This window comes from Leucoraja erinacea, unplaced genomic scaffold, assembly GCF_028641065.1.
Source record: "Leucoraja erinacea ecotype New England unplaced genomic scaffold, Leri_hhj_1 Leri_468S, whole genome shotgun sequence".
Taxonomy (NCBI): Eukaryota; Metazoa; Chordata; class Chondrichthyes; order Rajiformes; family Rajidae; genus Leucoraja; species Leucoraja erinaceus.
In genome coordinates, this window is record NW_026576369.1 from 1 (window position 1) to 21,209 (window position 21,209).

Sequence of the window (21,209 nt, forward strand, 5' to 3'; positions counted from 1 at the left end):
TGTTGTTGTTGGTGATTGTGTTGGCGTATTGTGTTGGGTGTGTTGTTGGTGTGTGGTTGTTGTTGGTGTGATGTGTTGTTGTTGGTGTTGTTGTTTGTGTGGTTGTTGGTGTGGTTGTTGGTGTGGTCTGTGTGGTTGTTGGTGTGTTGTTGGTGTGGTTGTTGTTGTGGTTGTTGGTGTGTTGGTGTGTTGGTGGTGGGTTGTTGTTGTTTGTTGGTGTGTTGTTGTGGGTGTGTTGTTGTTGTTGTGTTGTTGTTGTTGTGTTGTTGTTGGTGTGTTGTGGTTGGTGTGTTGTTGTTGGTGTGTTGTTGTTGGTGTGTTGTTGTTGTTGGTGTTGTTGTTGGTGTGTTGGTTGGTGTGCTGTTGTTGGTGTGTTGTTGTTGGTGTGTTGTTGTTGGTGTGTTGTTGGTGGTGTGTTGTTGCGTGTTGGTGTTGGTGTGCTGTTGTTGATGTGTTGTTGTTGGCGTGCTGTTGTTGGTGTGTTGTTGGTGGTGTGTTGTTGGTGTGTTGTGTTGTTGTTGGTGTGTGATGTTGTTTGGTGTGTTGTTGTTGTTGTGTTGTTGTTGGTGGTTGTTGTTGGTGTTGGTGTGTTTTGGTGTTGGGTTTTTTTTGTATTGTGTTTTGTTGGTTGTGTGTTGTTGTTGTTGTGTTGTTGTTGGTGTGTTGTTGTTGGTTGTTGTTGGTGTTGTTGTTGTTGGTGTGTTGTTGTTGGTGTGTTGTTGGTGTGTTGTTGTTGGTGTTGGTGTGTTGTTGGTGTGTTGTTGTTGGTGTGTTGTTGTTGGTGTGTTGTTGTTGTTGTGCTGCTGTGTTGGCGTGTTGTGTGTGTTGTTGTTGTTGTTGTTGTTGTTGGTGTGTTGTTGTGTGGTGTTGTGTGTTGATGTTGTTGGTGTGCTGTTGTTGGCGTGTGTTGTTGGTGTTGTTGTGGGTGTTGTTGTTGTTGTTGTTTGTGTTGTTGTTGTTGGTGTTGTTGTTGTTGGTGTGTTGTTGTTGTTGTGTGTTGTTGTTGGTGTGTTGTTGTTGTTGTTGTTGTTGGTGTGTTGTTGTTGGTGTGTTGTTGGTGTGTTGTGTGTTGTTGGTGTGTTGTTGTTGTTGTGTGTTGTTGTTGGTGTGTTGTTGGTGTGTGTGTTGTTGTTGGTGTGTTGTTGGTGTGTGTTGGTGTGTTGTTGTTGGTGTGCTGTTGTTGGTGTGCTGTTGTTGGTGTGTTGTTGGTGTGCTGTTGTTGGTGTGTTGTTGTTGGTGTGCTGTTGTTGGTGTGTTTGTTGGTTGTTGGTGTGGTGTTGTTGGTGTTGATGTTGTTGTGTGCTGTTGTTGGCGTGTTGTTGTTGGTGTGTTGTTGTTGGTGTGCTGTTGTTGTTGTTGTTGTTGTTGTTGTGTGCTGTTTGTTGGTGTTGTTGTTGTTGGTGTGTTGTTGTTGGTGTGTTGTTGTTGGTGTGTGTGTTGTTGTTGTGTGTTGTTGTTGGTGTGTTGTTGTTGGTGTGTTGTTGTTGGTGTGTTGTTGTTGGTGTGTTGTTGTTGGTGTGTTGTTGTTGGTGTGTTGTTGTTGGTGTGTTGTTGTTGGTGTTGTTGTTGTTGGTGTGTTGTTGTTGGTGTGTTGTTGTTGGTGTGTGTGTTGTTGGTGTGTTGTTGGTGTGTTGTTGTTGGTGTGTTGTTGTTGGTGTGTTGTTGGTGTTTTGTTGTTGGTGTGTTGTTGTTGGTGTGTTGTTGTTGGTGTGTTGTTGGTGTTGTGTGTTGTTGGTGTGTTGTTGTTGGTGTGTTGTTGTTGGTGTGTTGTTGTTGGTGTGTGTTGTTGTGTTGTTGTTGGTGTGTTGTTGTTGGTGTGTTGTTGTTGGTGTGTTGTTGTTGGAGTGTTGTGTGTTGTTGTTGTGTTGTTGTTGGTGTGTTGTTGTTGGTGTGTTGTTGTTGGTGTGTTGTTGTTGTTGTTGTTGGTGTGTTGTTGTTGGTGTGTTGTTGTTGGTGTGTTTTTGATGTCATTGCCGTTGTTGTCATCATTGTTGCTGTTGCACGTATACATTCCTCTCTCCTTATCTCACGCACTCTTATCTCCTTATTTTCTCTCGCCTCTGTCACTTACTCCACTCATCTGCCGATCACCCCCTGATCTGTTTTATTGTAGTGTTAGTCTGAAGAAGGGTCCCGACTTGAAATGTCACCTATCCATGTTCTCCACAGATGCTGCCTGACCCGCTGAGTTACTCCAGCGCTCTGTGAAACGTCACCTATCCATGTTCTCCACAGATGTTCCTGATCCGCTGAGTGAAACAGTGTGGATACAGGCCCTTCGGCAAAAGTTGCCCACACTGACCAACATTTCCTGGCTACACTAGTCCCACCTGCCTGCGGGCCATATCCCTCCAAACTCGTCCTATCCATGTACCTGTTTAACTGTTTCGTAAACGTTGGGACAGTCCCAACCTCAACTACCTCCTCTGGCAGCATATTCCATACGCCCACTACCCTCTGTGGAAAAAATTACCCTTCAAATTCCTATTAAATATTTTCCCCTTCATGTTGAGCCCATGTCCTCCGGTCCTCGATTCCCCCACTCTGGGCAAGAGATTCTGTGCACCAAAGATCCTAGAGGACCAAGATAGACCACTCCTTCGAAATTCAATGGGCTGACGTGTAGTACGCAACGGAACGTCACGGCCGCCATTTGTTAAAGCGACACTCGACTTCCGGTATTCCACCCGCTGTGATTCAAAGCAAAGATTATAGAGCTCCGCTATAATCTTTGATCCAAAGCAAAGATCCTCAAGTATCTTGTAGCGGGAACAGACCCCTCCTTTGTGTAGTTTCCCTTGCATTGTATTGCTTTAACACACACTGCAAAAAATTAAATTTAACGTATATATATTTAATATATTTATATGAATGTGTGTCTGTGTGTGAGAGGCAAGTTAGAGATAATAGTTTATTCTCATGTATCAGAAGCAACTTTGATTTAAATCATCACTATTAATTTATTTGTCTTGTAAGATGATATACATAAACCATAAAGGCAATTATATATATAATTATATAGTAATAATAAATATATGCATATATATATATTTATACACACACATATATACACACATACACAAATGCACATACATATTGATACATTTATATGCATACATATATACACATATATAAACATATATATATATATATATACACATACGTATATACACACATATACATGCATATATACACATACATGCATATATACACATACATATATATTTATATATATTATCATTTTCCAACGATCAATAGATTTACGATCAGCTCCTGTGGATTGGAGGATAGCTAATGCTATCCCACTTTTCAAGAAAGGAGCGTGAGAGAAAACGGAAAATTACAGACCAGTTAGCCCGACTTTGGTGGTGTGAAAGATGCTGGAGTCAATTATTAAAGATGCAATAATGGGGCATTTGGATAGCAGTAAAAGGATCTGTCCAAGTCAACATGGATTTATGAAAGGAAAATCATGTTTGACTAATCTTCTGGATTTTTTTGCCACAAGGCTTGGTGTTGGGGCTGCAACTGTTTACCATATATATTAATGATTTTGAAAAGGGAATTAGGAGCAAAACTAATGCATACATACCTACATATGTACCCATGCGCTGCTGTGACCCGAGCCCCGGAGATTCGGAGGCTCCAACCGCAGGCCTGGCAGACAGTAATATCGGAGCCTGCGGGTCCCTGCTGGGAGACCGCTTTTCGGGGCTTCCGCAACGGCAAATTATTCCGCCCGAGTAGCGGGGGTCGAGGATGACCTGGAGCGGGGCCTTACATCATCGCCCGGCGTGGCTTAAATGGCTGCGGCACTTTTCTAGCGCACGCCGGGGGCTCCAACAACCTCTATGAGGTTCAAGTGACAAATAAATTGTATTGTGTATTGTGTATATTTAAATTAATCTGGCAAGTTGGTCAAATAACATGGGCACCTTCTTGCTTTTTTTGCGACATGGATTTTTTAAATGTGAATGTCTCATATCAACACATTTGTGGGTCAACAGTATTTTGTATCAACCCCCACAATTTCAAATAATTCTCAATTGAACTTCTTAAACAGGAAAACAATTTTTATTTACATCATTTTGTGCACGACATATACAGGCTTGCAGAATTTGCAGAATTTAGAATATCAGATAATCAATAAAAGTGATGTCACATTCTACACATTTCAAACAAAGGACAAAATTTGCAGCTTATACACAATCAATAGACTAAGTGGGACCCGTTGGGATAAGATTTACACAATTCACATTATTCTGTGCGCGAGTTATACAGGGTTGCAGTTCAGCATATCAGCTAACCAGTGAAAGTGATGTACAATTTAACGTATGTAACACAATGATAGCCCCACCCCTGCTTCACCAAACAGCAAAATGTCCAACATAGATACAATAATAAATAAATCGCCATTCGCATTATATTTGTGCAGTTAGCAAATCACAATTTCACACAATGTACATAAGAGGGCAGTTATTTCACAAATACTCCGCAGTTCGGTGTAGATCATGTCCAATGTCGACATCTGAAATTACAGAAAATATCTGCAGTCAATATGCTCTTATTCTGCATTAAATAACAGAGATGTAGAAAGAAAATGCTCTTGAGAAGATTTCTACAAGGATGTTGCCATGAGGACTCAACTATCTGAGCTCAATGAACTAACCAGAAGTAATAAATGTTTTCTTACCTTTCCTCCTTAATGGGGAACCTGAAGAAAGACAAGTCGTATTGCCCACATTGCCGATTGCCGATTGTTTTTTGCAGGAGTGGTCCATCTTGAGCACATGGTATTGGTGGTAGGGTGATCACATGGATAGAAAATTGATTGGTAGACAGGAAGCAAAGAGTAGGAGTGAACGGGTCCTTTTCAGAATGGCAGGCAGTGTCGAGTGGAGTGCCGTAAGGTTTGTTATTGGGGCCGCAACTGTTTACCATATATATTAATGATTTGGAAGAGTGAATTAGGAGCAACACTCGCAAGTTTGCAAATGACACAAAGCTGGGTGGCAGTGTGAACTGTGAAGAGGATGTTAGGAGGTTGCAGGGTGACCTGGACAGGTTGAGTGAGTGGGCAGATGCATGGCATGTGCAGTATACTATAGATAAATGTGAGGTTATCCACTTTGAAGGCAAAAACAAGGGGGCTGATTATTATCTCAATAGATTTAGGTTAGGTAAGGGGGATGTGCAGCGAGACCTGGGCGTCCTTGTACACCGGCCACTGAAAGTTGGCTTAGAGGTACAGCAGGCAGTAAAGAAAGCTATGGAATGTTGGCCTTCATAACAAGAGGATTTCAGTATAGAGTGAAGAGGTTCTTCTGCAGCGTAGGTTTACGAGATTGATCCCTGGGTTGGTGGGACTGTATATGAGTAAAGATTGAAAAGACTAGGCTTGTATTCACTGGAGTTTAGAAGGATGAGGGGGAATCTTATAGAAACATATTAAATTATTAAAGGACTGGGCAAGCTAGATGCAGGAGAAATGTTCCCAATGTTGGGTGAGTCCAGAACCAGGGGCCACAGTCTTAGAATAAAGGGCAGGTAATTTAAGACTAAGGTGAGAAGAAACTTTTTCACCCAGAGAAATGTGTGAATTTATGGAATTCCCTGCCACAGAGGGCAGTGGAAGCCTAGTCACTGGATGGATTTAAGAGAGAGTTAGATAGAGCTCTAGCGGCTAGTGAAGTCAAGGAATATGGGGAGAAGGCAGGCACGGGTTATTGATAGGGGACGATCACCCACGATCACAATGAATGGCGGTGCTAGCTTGAAGGGCCAAATTGACTCCTCCTGCATCTATTTTCTATGTTTCTATGTTTGCTCCACTATAGGATCTGTGCAGAGGCCGAAGGGAAGATCCTATCTTTGGGCAGAAGCAAGATACTCCCACAGAGTATCCATTCCTGCCCATTAGGTTCCCATTGTGATGAAGAACACGCAGGCATGAAAAGTGGAAAAATTATTTATTAAAGTTTAACATCTCTTAAAATATAACAACATTTTAAATGTCAAAGATGAGTATAATTCTTTCTTGCTGTGCCTCTTGTTGCTGCTCACTGCATCTTTATGTCTCTTTGTTGTTGATAAAAAAAAGAGACAATTTCAATAGACAGAGATTCAGCGGTCAGACTTTAACAAAGAAAATCTGATAATTTATATCAGGTCATCATTCAATGAAGCACACTTTTATAAAAGCCGCATATATACAAACACACAGACTCACACACATCTATACACACACACACACACACGCACACACACAGACTCGCACACACACAGACTCACTCAAATGTTTAAAGCCTCCTGTAGAGGCTCCTGCTGTTGAAGCAAATACGTGCTTTAAATAACGTCCAACAATAACACTCACCATTGACAGAGTAGTCAGCTCTCTTGAATTATTCAGCGGTGTCTTCACTCGGTGCCTTCTGCAGTCAGCGCCATCTTGCCACGAACCTGAAAGTACCCACTCAGCACCACATTGCCGCTTTATCCATCCGCATACTGTTGCGACGATTTTAAGAGCCAAGCCAATCAGTCCAACACTTTGCAAGCAGCCAACACATTTTCAGAAGAGTCTTTAAAAGCCAAGACAATTTGGCAAACACTTTGCAAGTAGCCAACACATTTTCAGAAGAGTCTTTAAAAGCCAAGACAATTTGGCAAACACTTTGCAAGCAGCCAACACATTTTCTGAAGACAATTTGGCAAACACTTTGCAAGCAGCCAACACATTTTCTGAAGAGTCTTTAAAAGCCAAGACAATTTGGCAAACACTTTGCAACCACATCAAGGGGGCTTGCCGTGGAGTAATATAGTAATATAGATAAATAAATCGTCATTGGCACGATTTTGTATGGGTAACAATCAAAACTACGTAGATAAACAACCTGTGCGGACCAACTGGCTGGAGTTTTTACGGACATTTGCAATCTCTCACTTCCGAGGTCTGAGGTTCCCACCTGCTTCAAAAGGGCATCAAAAACCTAGACCCACTGCAGTTCGCTTACTGCCACAACAGATCAACGGTGGACGCAATCTCGCTGGCCCTCCACTGTGCTCTGGACCACTTGGACAACAAAAACTAATATGTCAGGCTCTTATTCATTGAGTACATCTCGGCATTTAATACATACATCCCCTCCAAGCTGGTTACCAAACTCGCGGAAGTGGGTTTCTGCGCATCCCTCTGCAATAGGATCCTCAACTTCCTCATTCTCAGACCACAGTCTGTTCGTATTGGTGGAAATGTGTTAAGACTCGATAACTATCAGCACGGGAGCACCTCAAGGCTGCGAGCTCAGCCCCCTGCTGCACTCACTCTATATTGATGACTGCATAGCCAGTCATAATCCGAACTCCATCATCAAGTTCGCTGATGACACCACTGTTGTGGGACGTATCACTGATGGGGATGAGTCAGAGTATAGAAGAGAGATCGAGCAACTGTCCATATGGTGCCAGCACAATAACCTGGCCCTCAACACCAGCAAACCCACGGAAATAATTGTGGACTTTGGAAGGAGTAGGATGGTGACCCACAGTCCCGTTTATATCAACGGGTGGATGGTTGAAAGGGTCAAGAGCTTCAAATTCCTGTGTGTGCACATCTATGAAGATCTTTCCTGGTCCGAGAACACTGGTGCAATTATTAAGAAAGCACATCAGCGCCTCTACCGTAGAAGATTACGGAGAGTCGGTTTGTCAATGAGGACTCTCTCTAACTTCTACAGGTGCACAGTAGAGAGCATGCTGACCGGTTGCATCGTGGCCTGGTTACGCAACTTGAGCACCCATAGAGTAAGACTACAAAAAGTAGTAAACACTGCCCAGTCCATCATCGGCTCTGAACTCCCTTTCATCGAGGGGATTTATCGCAGTCTCTGCCTGAAAAAGGCTGGCAGTATCATCAAGGACCCACACCATCCTGGCCACACACTCATCTCCCTGCTACCTTCAGGTAGAAGGTACAGGAGCCTGAAGACTGCAACAACCAGGTTCAGTGATAGCAACTTCCTCACAGCCATCAAGCTATTAAACTTGGCTCTGACAAAACTCTGAACATTAATAGCCCAGTATCTGTTATTTGCACTTTATCAGTTTATTTATTCATGTGTGTATATATTTATATAATGGTGTATGGACACACAGATCTGTTTTGTATTCAATGCCTACTATGTTCTCTTGTGCTGAAGCAAAGCCAATAATTTCATTGTACCATCAGGGACACATGACAATAAAATCACTTGAACTTGAATAGTATTACTTCAAATACATAATTTTTGAAAATTATGCACTTTACGTATGTCCCACTTTTTGAAGTTTTTTACATCTCCTTTTAACAGTCAAGTCATACATTTCTCTATTCTTGAATTTGAGTCCATAGTGCATGTGGATACTCACAAAGATAGCTACAATTCTAACCTTGACTCTATTGCAGCACAAGTTCATGTCTTTGTATTGCTGTGTGTTATGTATTGCTGTGTTTATTAGATGAGAAATGTTATCCCTGGTCATGTTAACATCATCAAACTCTGTGCGGAACACTTGCTCGCACACTTCACAGAACCCAAGAAAGTATTCCGAAGGCACCATCAATGAGCCAAAGTCAGACGTTGAAGTGTCATAGGCTTTATGGTGGATAAATACGAGTGCAGGATCAAGTAAAGTGGTATCAGTTCGTAAGAGAACTTCTCTGCACGTGATACATTTCGACGACAGTTCGTGTGAAGTAATGATCCTGTGACAGATGTGACCTGCGATGTAAGCTAGTGTATTTTCTTCAGGGAGATCAATTGAAACGCTGCAGACTGCATTGTGCTGTTTTGTTTTATTTGTATGAGAGACAGATGGAGATGTTTTTTTGACTCTGTTTTTTGTTAATGTCTGCAACGTCAAGATAAATGTGTCTGAGTCGGGGGAACAGTTTGCACTCACAGAAGGCTTGATCAGTTCAGCCACCATAACCATCCGAAAAGCACATCGAAATTCCTTTGCAGATGGATTTTCTCTGAATCCGCCCTTTCGCCGAATAGTGGAGAACAAATTCTCCACTACATCCTGATTGATCCTGGATGTGAACATAAAACGGGCGTCTGTGCTTTCTTTGATGTGCTGCCACAGTTGTGAAATGCAAGAAATTGCAAGCCGCCATCCCTTGACAAACAACACATTTTTAGCTCCAAGCACTGTCAGGCTTTGGAGTACGGGCAAGCATGATTCAAAGAATGACTTATGTGCAGACTTTTCAGACATAGGCCTCCTTAACTTTTTGGCGTCCTTGTAAAACCTGCTGTTAAAGGAGTCAAAAAGTCCATCAACCATTGCGATAAACTCTGCCGTATAAACAGCCTCCGCAGGTAACTTTCCAAGAGTTGCATAGGTGTAGACACCTGCTGCTACTGAATGGCTAAGCACCTGCGCAGCCTTGTTGACTCTCATTTTGGCGAAGCTGTTTAAAACGAAATGGCCTCTGGTTAATTTATGGGCTTTTCTAATGGGCAACTGTGAATCATGCTCATAAAATGCGTAAATATGTGCCCATTTGATATGTTTTTTTCTGCCATCCTCTCCCTTGACCTCAAAAACATATTTCTCCAAGTTTGACCTTGTATTTTTCAACAAGTGGGGTGGATCATGCATGCAATATATATTGGTTCCCCCGTGGACGATGAAAGGATGGTCTTCCGTCACACCCAAGTTGGAGTATAGCCGTACATTGCTTGGGCCTTGGTCACAAACAACGGCCTTAGGCTGTAGTCCAATAGCCTTAACCTTCTGTAAACATTCATCAAGTAATGTTTTCAGGTTGTCAGCCTTTATGCAGTCCCGTGAAAGAAAGTAACCTACAGGTTGCTTCCATTTCCCCATCAAGCCTCTAACCATGAAAACAAGAGCATGGTTGGCAGGCCTTGACGTCTTCCCTAGAGATCCAAAGTCCTCAAAGCCCTCAACTGAATCCTCAGTAATGTTGTAAGAGAGGCTTGCACGTAAACTCATTTCGTCAAACGAGACTACACATAATGTATCTCTCTCTGACATCCCCGCAACCCTGTCTTTTAAAAGTTCTAAGATCTTAGGGGGAAACCCAGGCCGCACTTCAATATTGCACAACCACCTACGTAGTGATGAGATTGATGGAAGTGTGAAAATGCACTGGCAGAACTGATATGCTCGGGGACTCTGGTGGTAGAGGGACAAGGCAACTACCTTGTCTGAATAACTCCATCGTCTTCCTCTTGCACTTCTACGTCCAGATGCATTACGCAACTGCGACGCAAAGAAAGACAGTGCTGGTTCTTGTAAAAATTCACCAGCCCCTCTGATCAAGTCACTGATTGTCTTACTTTCTGTAGTATTCTTTCCCATTGCTAATCTGGTCAGTTGGACTTTTTTTTTGAGGCGGAAAGTACGCTGTCTTTCCTTCTTCAGAGCTCTGCTGTCATTTACATTTGGTGTGATTTGAAGATCAGGTGTTTCAGGAGTTGTAGAGACACTGCTGGGTTCTTCCCGCGGAACTTTGTCTGCAGCTGAGCAGTAAGAATGTTCTGTCTGTATGTTGTATGGCACTGCCAATACAAGAAAAAAGAAAAAGGGGGAATGAAATGGCAAGCATACTAATTAAAAAAATAATCATCTACTACTGAAAGTCTGTTCTTGACCGTTTTTTGCCATCTGTGCTGCGATTTCCGAGAGAATGCCGCCACCTACGGCCGTTTCGCTCAGAGCCCCCCTCCGCCGCATGTGTGCCGAGGTTCTCCCCCCCTTTCCTCTATCCCCCCCTTTCCTCTCCACCCCCCTCCCCCCACCCCACACCCCCTACCCTCCACCATCCCCCCTCCCTCCCCCTCCCTGCTCCCCACCTCATCCCCTCTCTCTCCCCCCCACACTCTCTCTCTCTCCTCCCCATCTCCCCCACCTTTCCGCCCACACCCACCCTCCCTCTTATCCTCCTCTCCACCCCTATCCCACTTGCCCCTCTCTCTGTGTCTCTGTCTCTCTCTCTGCCCCTTCTCTCTCTGCCCCCGCCCGCCCCCCGCCCCCGCTCTTGATGTGACTGCAAGTTGGGGGCTATGCTTCAGTAGATAGGGTGGTTATGGGGTAAAAGGAGCAAATTAATCATATTAATTTTATATCAAGGGGGTAATTAGCGTGAATGCGAGAGGGGGATAGTTAGTGTGCGTGACGCTGCGTGCCGCCCACCTCCCACAACCGCACGTTGGGGGAACACACAACGGGTCTGCACTTGGTCTAGTTATAATTAAATATATATGTGATGCACCAATTTCAATCTACCAGAATAAAATCATGATCTATATATTTTTGTAGGTTTTTTTATAAATTTACCAAATGTTCTAATAATTAGGCTTGAGGAAGTTTTAAATGGATGGTATTACTAGAATAAAATACTAGTACGCATTCCACCACCCACACTGTGCAGTATTATATGTGATTATAGTTTTGTGAACATTTCACAAATGAAAATCAAAGTACCATACATGCCATTACATATTGACCATGTTCAATCATATCAGGTTGGATACATTTTTTTTTCTCATATTTAGCCAAAGTGAGAGAATATAAATTATTTTAAAAAGGAGAAAATTACTTGCCTCGTTGCTGTTTTAAAGGCGTTGGTGAGGATGGGAGGTTCACATTCGTCCTCTTGAGTAACCTCCGTTGGGACAGAAAGACGTTTCAGGAACGTCGAAGAGCGTTGGAACAGCATTCCAATTTAGCCTGTTCTTAGTCTGCTTGTTGGAAAACTGGTCAAGTTCAAAGTGTAAAACAAACAAAGTTGGCTGACAAGACTCATACTTCGGTAGGAAATCTTGTCGACGAGTGCACAACCGTTGACATCTGAAATTGACATTTATGATTAACTAATAATAAAAAAAAATGATCATAACTACATGCCTTCACAATGTATTACATATCACTTAAGTGCAATTGTTTTCAGTTGTGTGTAGAGACCTGTATATTGACGATGCTTTTTGTCTCTTATATGTCATTTCACCTTAAATGTAGAAGAGTTTATTAGAGAGGGGAGAGAGGGATCGAGAGAAGGGAGAGGGATCGAGAGAAGGGAGAGGGATCGAGAGAAGGGAGAGGGATCGACAGAAGGGAGAGGGAGAAGGGGGAGAAGGAGAAGGGGGAGAGAGAAGGGGGAGAGGGAGAAGGGGGGAGAGGGAGAAGGGGGAGAGGGAGAAGGGGGAGAGGGAGAAGGGGGAGAGGGAGAAGGGGGAGAGGGAGAAGGGGGGGGAGAGGGAGAAGGGGGGAGAGAGGGAGGGGGTTGGAACGATAGCATGTTATAACGTTCAGCCGTCCCATTCCGACCAAAGATTATAGTGCAGAGCTACTCTACTATCTTTGATTGCAACCGCCGCCGCCGAATCCCCGGCCCACCATTGCACCCAAAGATGATAGAGCTGAGTTGTATAATCTTTGATTGTACCCTTCTTCACGACAATTCGAGGGATATAACGGGTAACAGCCGCCGCGTTCTCGGACTCGAGTCTGAGCTCGAAAAATCTCGTGGTCACTGGGCCCAATGTGTCCCGCGGGCCATATTTTGGAGACCAAACCCTTACAAGAACAAAACAAAAAACGTATAGAAGTGTTAAACTTGTCTTTATTATTGTGGTAAGTAAAGATGTAATAAAATAAGTCTAATAACTTTCTAATGTACCGACAAACCCAGTTTCCCAATGGCCGTTGATGGGAGAACAGAAAATAACATTTTCACGACAGAATATCGACAAAAAATTATAATAATATATTCTTACCTTTCTTTTTTATTGGGGAACCTAAAGAATGACAGCTCTGGTCGTTTAGATTTACGATTAGAACAGTTGATAGCGGAGCAGTGAGATGAACATTTAGATGAGGACGCCATTACAGCCCAATAAATGCCCAATAAAATGGCGTCGACGGTCACACACGTCATACTACGCGTTTTTCGAGGAGTGGTCTATCTTGGTTCTCTAGGATCTTTGTCCTTGTATCTAGACTAGGCGTACATTTCACCCTGCACTTGCGCTCGGTCTGCCAAGACATGCTGAATCTCCCGGTTGCCAACCATTTTAACTCCCGTTCCCACTCCTACACTGATCTTTCTTTCCTGGGCCTCCTACATTGCCAGAGTGATGTGACATGCACGCAAACTGGAGGTACAGCACCTCATAGCTTACAGCCCAATGACATGAACATTGAATTCTCCAAATTAAGGAGATTCCCCACCTCCTAAACATGCCGCTCCAGTCCCAATGGTACATCGAGAGGAAGGGGCAAAGATGCGGCTTGGAGAAAAACCACCTCTCCGACCAGGTAGGGGACTAAGAAATACAGTTTCCCCCTTTCCTTCCCCCCACCTTCCACATAAATGTGAAGCCCCAGAGCTGCGGGAGAGTCAGGGGAGTTGGTGCCGAGCCGGAACCTCTGTAAAAATACATGATTACCATCTTTTTCTTTACTTGCTTGATAATTATATCTCATATTAATTAGTGTGCACCCCACCCCCCAAGGAGAACCTGAAATGCCACCTCTGTTTGACAGCTCTGGCACCTAAAACATTACCACTGGCCGTGTCCATTCTTGGGATGGGATGCAAGGTTCGAGCTGACCAGTCATTGACAGCCCCCCACATGGGCCATCTCTTTGTTATTCCTCTGTCTTCTTCACGCTGGCGATAGACGTCAGGATTAATCCCGAGTCACCGCTTCCCATTCCTGGCCCGTTCCCCCTCAGCTACGAACGGTGGGATCTCAATCTCCGCTCTTGGACGTCCGCAAGACCCCGGCTGCGGTCGACAAGGACTTTTGGTCGTTAACTTGCTGGGTCCAAGTTGTACTCCAATGAAATAAATGTCTTTTTTTAAGCCCCCAAATAATCAGTGTCATCCCATGATACTTTCCTCTCTATGTATTTATATATTAAAAAAACAATAATGTTAACTGATCGTGCACAATTGTTACGGCTTGACTTCAAGTGCAGGGCAGGGGCATCCCTGAGGGATTCAGGGGGTTTGAAGATACTTCTGTGTTTTTCCCCTCAGTTGTCTGGGGAGGAATGCAGCGGCATCACCTTGTGATGCTGGGATCCAACGGGTCCAACAGTCTAGTATCTCATCTATCTATATTACTAAAAGCCTGTTCTTGACCTGTTTCGGCCATCTGTGCTGCCACCTACGGCTGTCATTTTTGGCCACCTTGCTCAGAGCCCCCCTCCGGCGCCTGTGTGCCGAGGATATTTCCCATCGATTAAAAATGACAGAGATATTAATGTTTTTTACAACATTCCCCATTCACTCTGCTGCCCCCGCTGGCGACAGGGGGGAGGGACTATAAAACCAGGAAGTGGTGTCCCTCAATCAGTGTCTGCAAGCTGGAGGAAGGCAGAGGGTCACGTTTCTCTGAGCTGTCAATAACACTGAACACATGTGTCCTCAAATGTAAGTGACCTTAGTGGTTCTAAAATGCTTGCAGAATGTGTCTATTGGTTCTAAAGCTTGCAAAAAGTGTCTATTGGTTGTAAAACGTGCAAAAAAAGTCTATTGGTTCTAAAGCTTGCAAAAATATATCTTGGTTCTAAAGCTTGCCAAAAAATGTCTATTGGTTCTAAAATGGTTCATACTAGCGCTGCAGAAAGCGCCCCCCCCCCCCCCCCCTCCCCTGGTTGGCTTGGCTTGGGTGTGTCTTGAAATTGAAAGGCACTAATTACTGCAAATGGTGGTTTGGGTGTGGCTTGAAGTTGAAAGACTCCACTTACTGCAAATGGTGGCATGAAGTTGAAAGGCACTACTTACTGCAAATGGTGGATTGGCTTGAAGTTGAAAGGCACTACTTACTGCAAATGGTGGCTTGGGAGCTTTGGCTTGAAGTTGAAAGGCATTATTACTGCAAATGGTGGCTTGGTTGCTTTGACTTGAAGTTGAAAGGCACTACTTACTGCAAATGGTGGCTTGGGTGTGGCTTGAAGTTGAAAGATACCACTTACTGCAAATGGTGGCATAAAGTTGAAAGGCACTACTTACTGCAAATGTTGGCTTGGTTGCTTTGGCTGGAAGTTGAACGGCACTACTTACTGCAAATTGTGGCTTGAAGTTGAAAGGCACAACTTACTGCAAATGGTGGCATGAAGTTGAAAGGCACTACTTACTGCAAATGGTGGCATGAAGTTGAAAGCCACTACTTACTGCAAATGGTAGCTTGGGAGCTTTGAAGTTAAAAGGCACTATTTACTGCAAATGATGGCTTGGGTGTGGCGTGAAGTTGAAAGACACCACTTACTGCAAATTATGGCTTGGGTGTGGCTTGAAGTTGAAAGACACCGCTTACTGAAAATGGTGGCATGAAGTTGACAGGCACTACATACTGCAAATGGAGGCTTGGTTGCTTTGGCTTGAAGTCGAAAGGCACTACTTACTGCAAATGGTGGCTTGGGAGCTTTGGCTTGAAGTTGAAAGGCACTACTTACTGCAAATGGTAGCTTGGGTATGGCTTGAATTTGAAATACATCACTTACTGCAAATGGTGGCATGAAGTTGAAAGGCACTACTTACTGCAAATGGTGGCTTGGGAGCATTGGCTTGATGTTGAGAGGCACCTCTTACTGCTAATGGTAGCTTGGGTGTGGCTTGGGTGTGGTTTGAAGTTGAAAGCCAATACTTACTGCAAATGGTGGCGTGGGTGCTTTGGCTTGAAGTTGAAAGCCGCTACTTACTGCAAATGGTGGCATGAAGTTGAAATGCTCTACTTACTGCAAATGGTGGCTTGGGTGCTTTGGCTTGAAGTTAAAATGCACAACTGTAAATGCACTTCCTGTTTATCGGGCGGGAGACGGTGCACGCGGCCGTGTACAGGCGGTCCCTCGGTGGGAATATGGTGGACCACGCCATGACGGGGCGTGAGCAAACCTGGAAAGTCGGCGAGCAGGGCTGCGAAAGGTTGCTGGAACTCAGCTACCTCGAGGAGTTGCTGTAAGGTCGTTGATGGGTTGTACGGCTTGGCAGGGCATGGGTCCGACACAGGGACCATACGACCACCCCGCACATCGACCAACAGGGAGAACGCGCGCAAGAAATCGGCCTCTAGGATCGGTTCGGAGACGGCAGCAACAATAAACTTCCACCTGTACTGGTGGGAGTCGAAATTTAGATATCGCTCCCGTTAATGGCCGAGAGGACGGGTCCCACCTTACCAGCACGAATGCCTCGGGCGCTTGGAGGCAGGCTACTAGCATGGGCACCAGGAAATGGTGACCTGAAAGGCGATCGCGGATGAAGAGGCGTACATTGGGGCCGATCGCGTTCACCTCTATGGACGATCGGCCGGGGCGTTTCCCGGAAACGAACAAGGCCTCCGACATCTTCAGGGTTCGGGTCCATATAGTTGGTGGTAGTAGCACCATCTGTGTTGACTGTAGACCACTGGCCACGGCGATTCGTCTTCGACGCTGGGTTGGGTCTCTTCTTCTTGATGTCGGCTCGGCTGCACCAGTTGTGTGACCAGGGGGCGGGCGAGAGCGTAAATGTCCCGCCGTCTGTGCACCCACAGTTCGTCAGCTCTCTCGGCGAGCCGTTGCGGTCGCCGAAATCTGCTCCCGCTAGCATTAGCTGTACTTCGTCGGGCATCTGCTCTAAGAACGCCTGTTCGGAAAGCAGGCAGGGGTGGTGCCCGTCCATCAGGGCCAACATCTTTGCCATGATCGTCGATGGCCTTCGGTCTCCGATACAGTCCATATGTAGCAGTCTTGCCGCCCTGTCTCTACGGGTAAGACTGTAAGCGTGAAATAACAGGGCCTTCAACCCTTCGTACTTGCCGCTGGACAAGGGGTCTCTGATATAGGGCAACAGCCTCGAGGCACAGTCCTGTGGTAATGCTCCTACCACATGAAAATACATGGTGTCATCATCGTTGATGCGATGTAGATGAAACTGTACCTCCGCATGGGCGAACCACACCCGAGGTTGATCAGGCCAAAAGGCTGGCAGTTTGAAGGCCGGTGAGCCCTGCCTCGTGCTGGCCGATTCTGCGGGAAGACCTTCTTCCTGCATAATTCTTCTTGACTAACGACGGCTAGACAGGTCAGTGTCAACAATATAGTGGTTTGAGAAACGACTACTGGAGTTTTCAACAGATCTTTATTCGAAAGTTCAATATCCAGCATACAGGCTTTTCAGACACAACGGTGGCCAGCGCTGAACTAACGCACGCAAGTGAAAAACCACGCAAAACCAGCAGCCCCTCCCGAGTCGCGTGACCGCAGCTTCCGAACGCCGGGTTCGATATCTGCGTGCGCTAGCAGTCGCCGCTACAACATAATATTTACTGTGGTATTCATGACACGTCAATGATAAAAAGATCTTTATTTTGATTGCACCTACCAACATGCATACATTATTATATTACGGTTAATATGTACCGAGGGCAAATTTTTGTTCCAATGCTCCCCATTCCCAATTACTTTTACGTTGTGAATCCAAGTGAAGTTTAAATGGCATCAGCCAAATAAAGCCGGAATGGATGGTTGGAGTCAGTATCAGCACAATTACTATATTACTGCTGTATGGTTTTTAACCCGGTTGTGTGCAAAACAAAGCATTTCACTGTACCTCAGTACATGTGACTATTGTCCAAACTTTATTATTATGGAATATTGAGATTGAAGGGTGATCTTAGAGATGTAAATAAATGAGGGCGTGCACATGTATTACATGCACGTGTGTTTTTTCCTCAGTAGAAGAATCTAAAGGGCAGAGGCTTAAGGTGAGGGTAGAACCATTTAACAGCAGGCATGAGATTTTTCAACGGATTTTGAAAGGTGTTTAAAGAAACATCTATGTCTCTATAACTCTATAAATGGTTTTCAGCAAGTCTGATGATCGAGGGCGCTGATTGGATGAGAAGCACGTTGGTCAGCAGGTAGTTGCAGGGGAGACGATGATGACCCGTGATGATACAGCGCGATGATTGGATGAGGGAGGCATCGGTCAGAAGCGGAAGTGGGGGGGGGGGCGGGGTGGCGCGATTGAGGATAGAGAGGGGTGATTGGAGGAGGGAGACATCTGGGGTCAGGACAAGGTGGGGCCTGGTGGAGTGAGGCGCCGGGGATGGGAGCGCAGGTAGCGGCGGCCCCGGGGAACGGCAGCGGGAGGTGGGCACTGGGCTGGGAAAGGCTGGGGTGCGGCTGCAGGGCCGGGGCCTTGTCAGTGTCAATAAGCCGTTTAAAACAAGTACAGGGAGTGTGTGTGAGCCCTGTGAGCAGAGAGGGGGAGTCTCTGTTAGTGTGGGTAAAGATGAGGGGAGGGATGTCCCTGTGAATGTGAGTAAAGGTGAGGGACATCCCTGTGAGTGTGAGCAAAGGTAAGGGGTTCCCTGTGAGTGTGAGCAGTGAGGGGTTCCCTGTGAGTGTGAGCAGTGAGGGGTTCCCTGTGAGTGTGAGCAGTGAGGGGGTCCCTGTCAGTGTGAGCAGTGAGGGGTTCCCTGTGAGTGTGAGCAGTGAGGGGGTCCCTGTCAGTGTGAGCAGTGAGGGGGTCCCTGTCAGTGTGAACCGTGGTGAGGGGTTCCCTGTGAGTGTGAGCAAAGGTGAGGGGTTCCCTGTGAGTGTGAGCAGTGAGGGGTTCCCTGTGAGTGTGTGAGCAGTGAGGGGGTCCCTGTCAGTGTGAGCAGTGAGGGGGTCCCTGTCAGTGTGAACCGTGGTGAGGGGTTCCCTGTGAGTGTGAGCAAAGGTGAGGGGTTTCATGTGAGTGAGCAGCAAGGGGGGGGGGTCCCTGTGAGGGAGCAAAGGTGAGTGGTTTCCTGTGAGTGAGCAGCGAGGAGGTCCCTGAGAGGGTGAGCGAAGTTGAGGGGTTTACTGAATGTGAGCAGTGAGGGGGTTCCTATTAGTGTGAGAAAATGTAAGTGTGGGGGGGGGGGGGCCCCCATGAGTGTGAGCTCCCTGTGAGTGTGAGTTGTTCCATGTGAGAGGGGAATAGCCTGCGAGAAATTTAAGGGTAAACAGGCAAGAAAACAGTGTCATTGCAAGGTACAATTATCAAAAATAGACAATAGGTGCAGGAGTAGGCCACTCGGCCCTTCGAGCCAGCACCGCCATTCAATGTGATCATGGCTGATCATCCCAAATCAGTACCCCGTTCCTGCCTTCTCCCCATATATCCTGACTCCGCAAAAAAACTGCATTATTCAGCCCCCTGGTCTCCCGTCTCTCTTCCTCATTTTTTCAGGTTTTTCCTGTCTCATGCCTATAATAGGAACCTGAGGGTTAACATCTTCACACAGAGTGGTGGGTATATGGAACAAGCTGTCCGAGGTGTTCATTGAAGCGGGCACAATAATCACATGTTATAGAGTGATACAGTGTTGGAACAAGCTCTTCCGCCCAACTTGCCCAAACTGCAAAACACCTCTTAGCTGCACTAGTCCCACCTGTCCACGTTTGGCACATATCCCTCCAAACGTGTCCAATCCATCGTTGGTTACACAAAAAAGCTGGAGAAACTCAGCGGGTGCAGCAGCATCTATGGAGCGAAGGAAATAGGCAACGTTTCGGGCCGCAACCCTTCTTCAGACTGATCGGGGGCGGGGGTGGGCGGGGACAAGAAAGGAAAAAAGAGGAGGAGCCCGAAGGTTGGGGGATGGGAGGAGACAGCAGGGGGACTGAGGAAGGGGAGGAGACAGCAAGGACCAACAAAATTGGGAGAATTCGATGTTTATGCCCCCAGGATGCAGACTCCCCAAACGGAATATGAGGTGCTGTTCCTCCAATTTCCGGTGCTGCTCGCTGTGGCCATGGAGGAGACCCAGGACAGAGAGGTCGGAGACGGAGTGGGAGGGGGAGTTGAGCCACCGGGAGGTCAGCTTGGTTATTGCGGACCGAGCGGAGGTGTTCGGCGAAACGATCGCCCAACCTCCGCTTGGTCTCACCGATATAGATCTGCTGACATCTAGAGCAGTGGACGCAATAGATGAGGTTGGAAGAGATGCAGGTAAACCTCTGTCACACCTGGAACGATTGCTTGGTTCCTTGAACGGAGTCGAGGGGGGAGGTAAAGGGACAAGTGTTGCATCTCTTGCGGTTGACAGGTCGAAGGGATTAATTCAAATTGGCATGATATTGTTGGTGCAGATATGGGTATTGAAGGTCCAGTTCTCGTGCTACACTATTCGATGTATCATCTCCATGTTTGCCTTCATTAATCCAAATCATAGTCATAGACTCATACAGCAAGGAAACAGCCTCCTCAGCCTAAGATGCTCCATCTACACTGGTAGATAACATAAGCCCCATTATGCCCGCCTGATTTCCTTCTTTAGTATGCTCCTCAATTCCCGGATCTCCTCTGGGAATAGACTGGATCCCACACTCCTATATCGATCCCCAGCTGCCTCCATTTTCCTGACCAGAGCCTCAAATTCTCTCATCATGCAATACTTACTCCCACGTCTTGCCATTCTGTTTAATATGCGCATGCATGCCTTGAACTCTTGTCACCACATTTTCCAAAGCATCCCAATTTCCGGATGTTCCAAGAGCAAATATTTGGAATTTAGAAGTATTTTTGGAAAGTTGAAATCTCCCACAATGACTACCTTGTTAGCCGTTTAGCTACTCACAACTTCTTGGCAATTGTGCTCCTCTAATTACCGCTGACTACCCCCCCCCCTCCCCCCACAATTGACGCACCAACAAGGTGATCAGCCCGTTTTATTTAATAGCTCCATCCATACAGACTTACTTGAACAAACCATCAGTCATGTCATCTCGTCTACTGCTGTAACATTCTTCCTAATCAATAAAGCATCACCCCATCACCCTCACCTCACTATCCTGGAACATTAAGCTGCCAGTCCTGTCCCTCTTAGCCAGATTTCTGTAATGGCGACAACATCCTAGTCGCACATACCTATCCACACCCTCAGCTCATCCACCTTACCTCTCAGGCCTCTCACATTGAAATAAAATGCAATCAATCAAACAACCCTTCCTAGCTCGTTGTCAAGCCTATATTGTCTACTGAAAGTTCCCTGATCATAATCCATACTAACCTCCAGCTTCTCATCTGCTTTTGTCATGCATTGGATCCCACTCTTCCACCAATCTAGTTTAGATACACGCACAAACCTGCCTGTCAGGGATTTGGGATTCCCATCCGGTTCAGGTGCAACTCACCCCTCTGTACAAGTCACGTCTGCCCATCAGTGATCGCA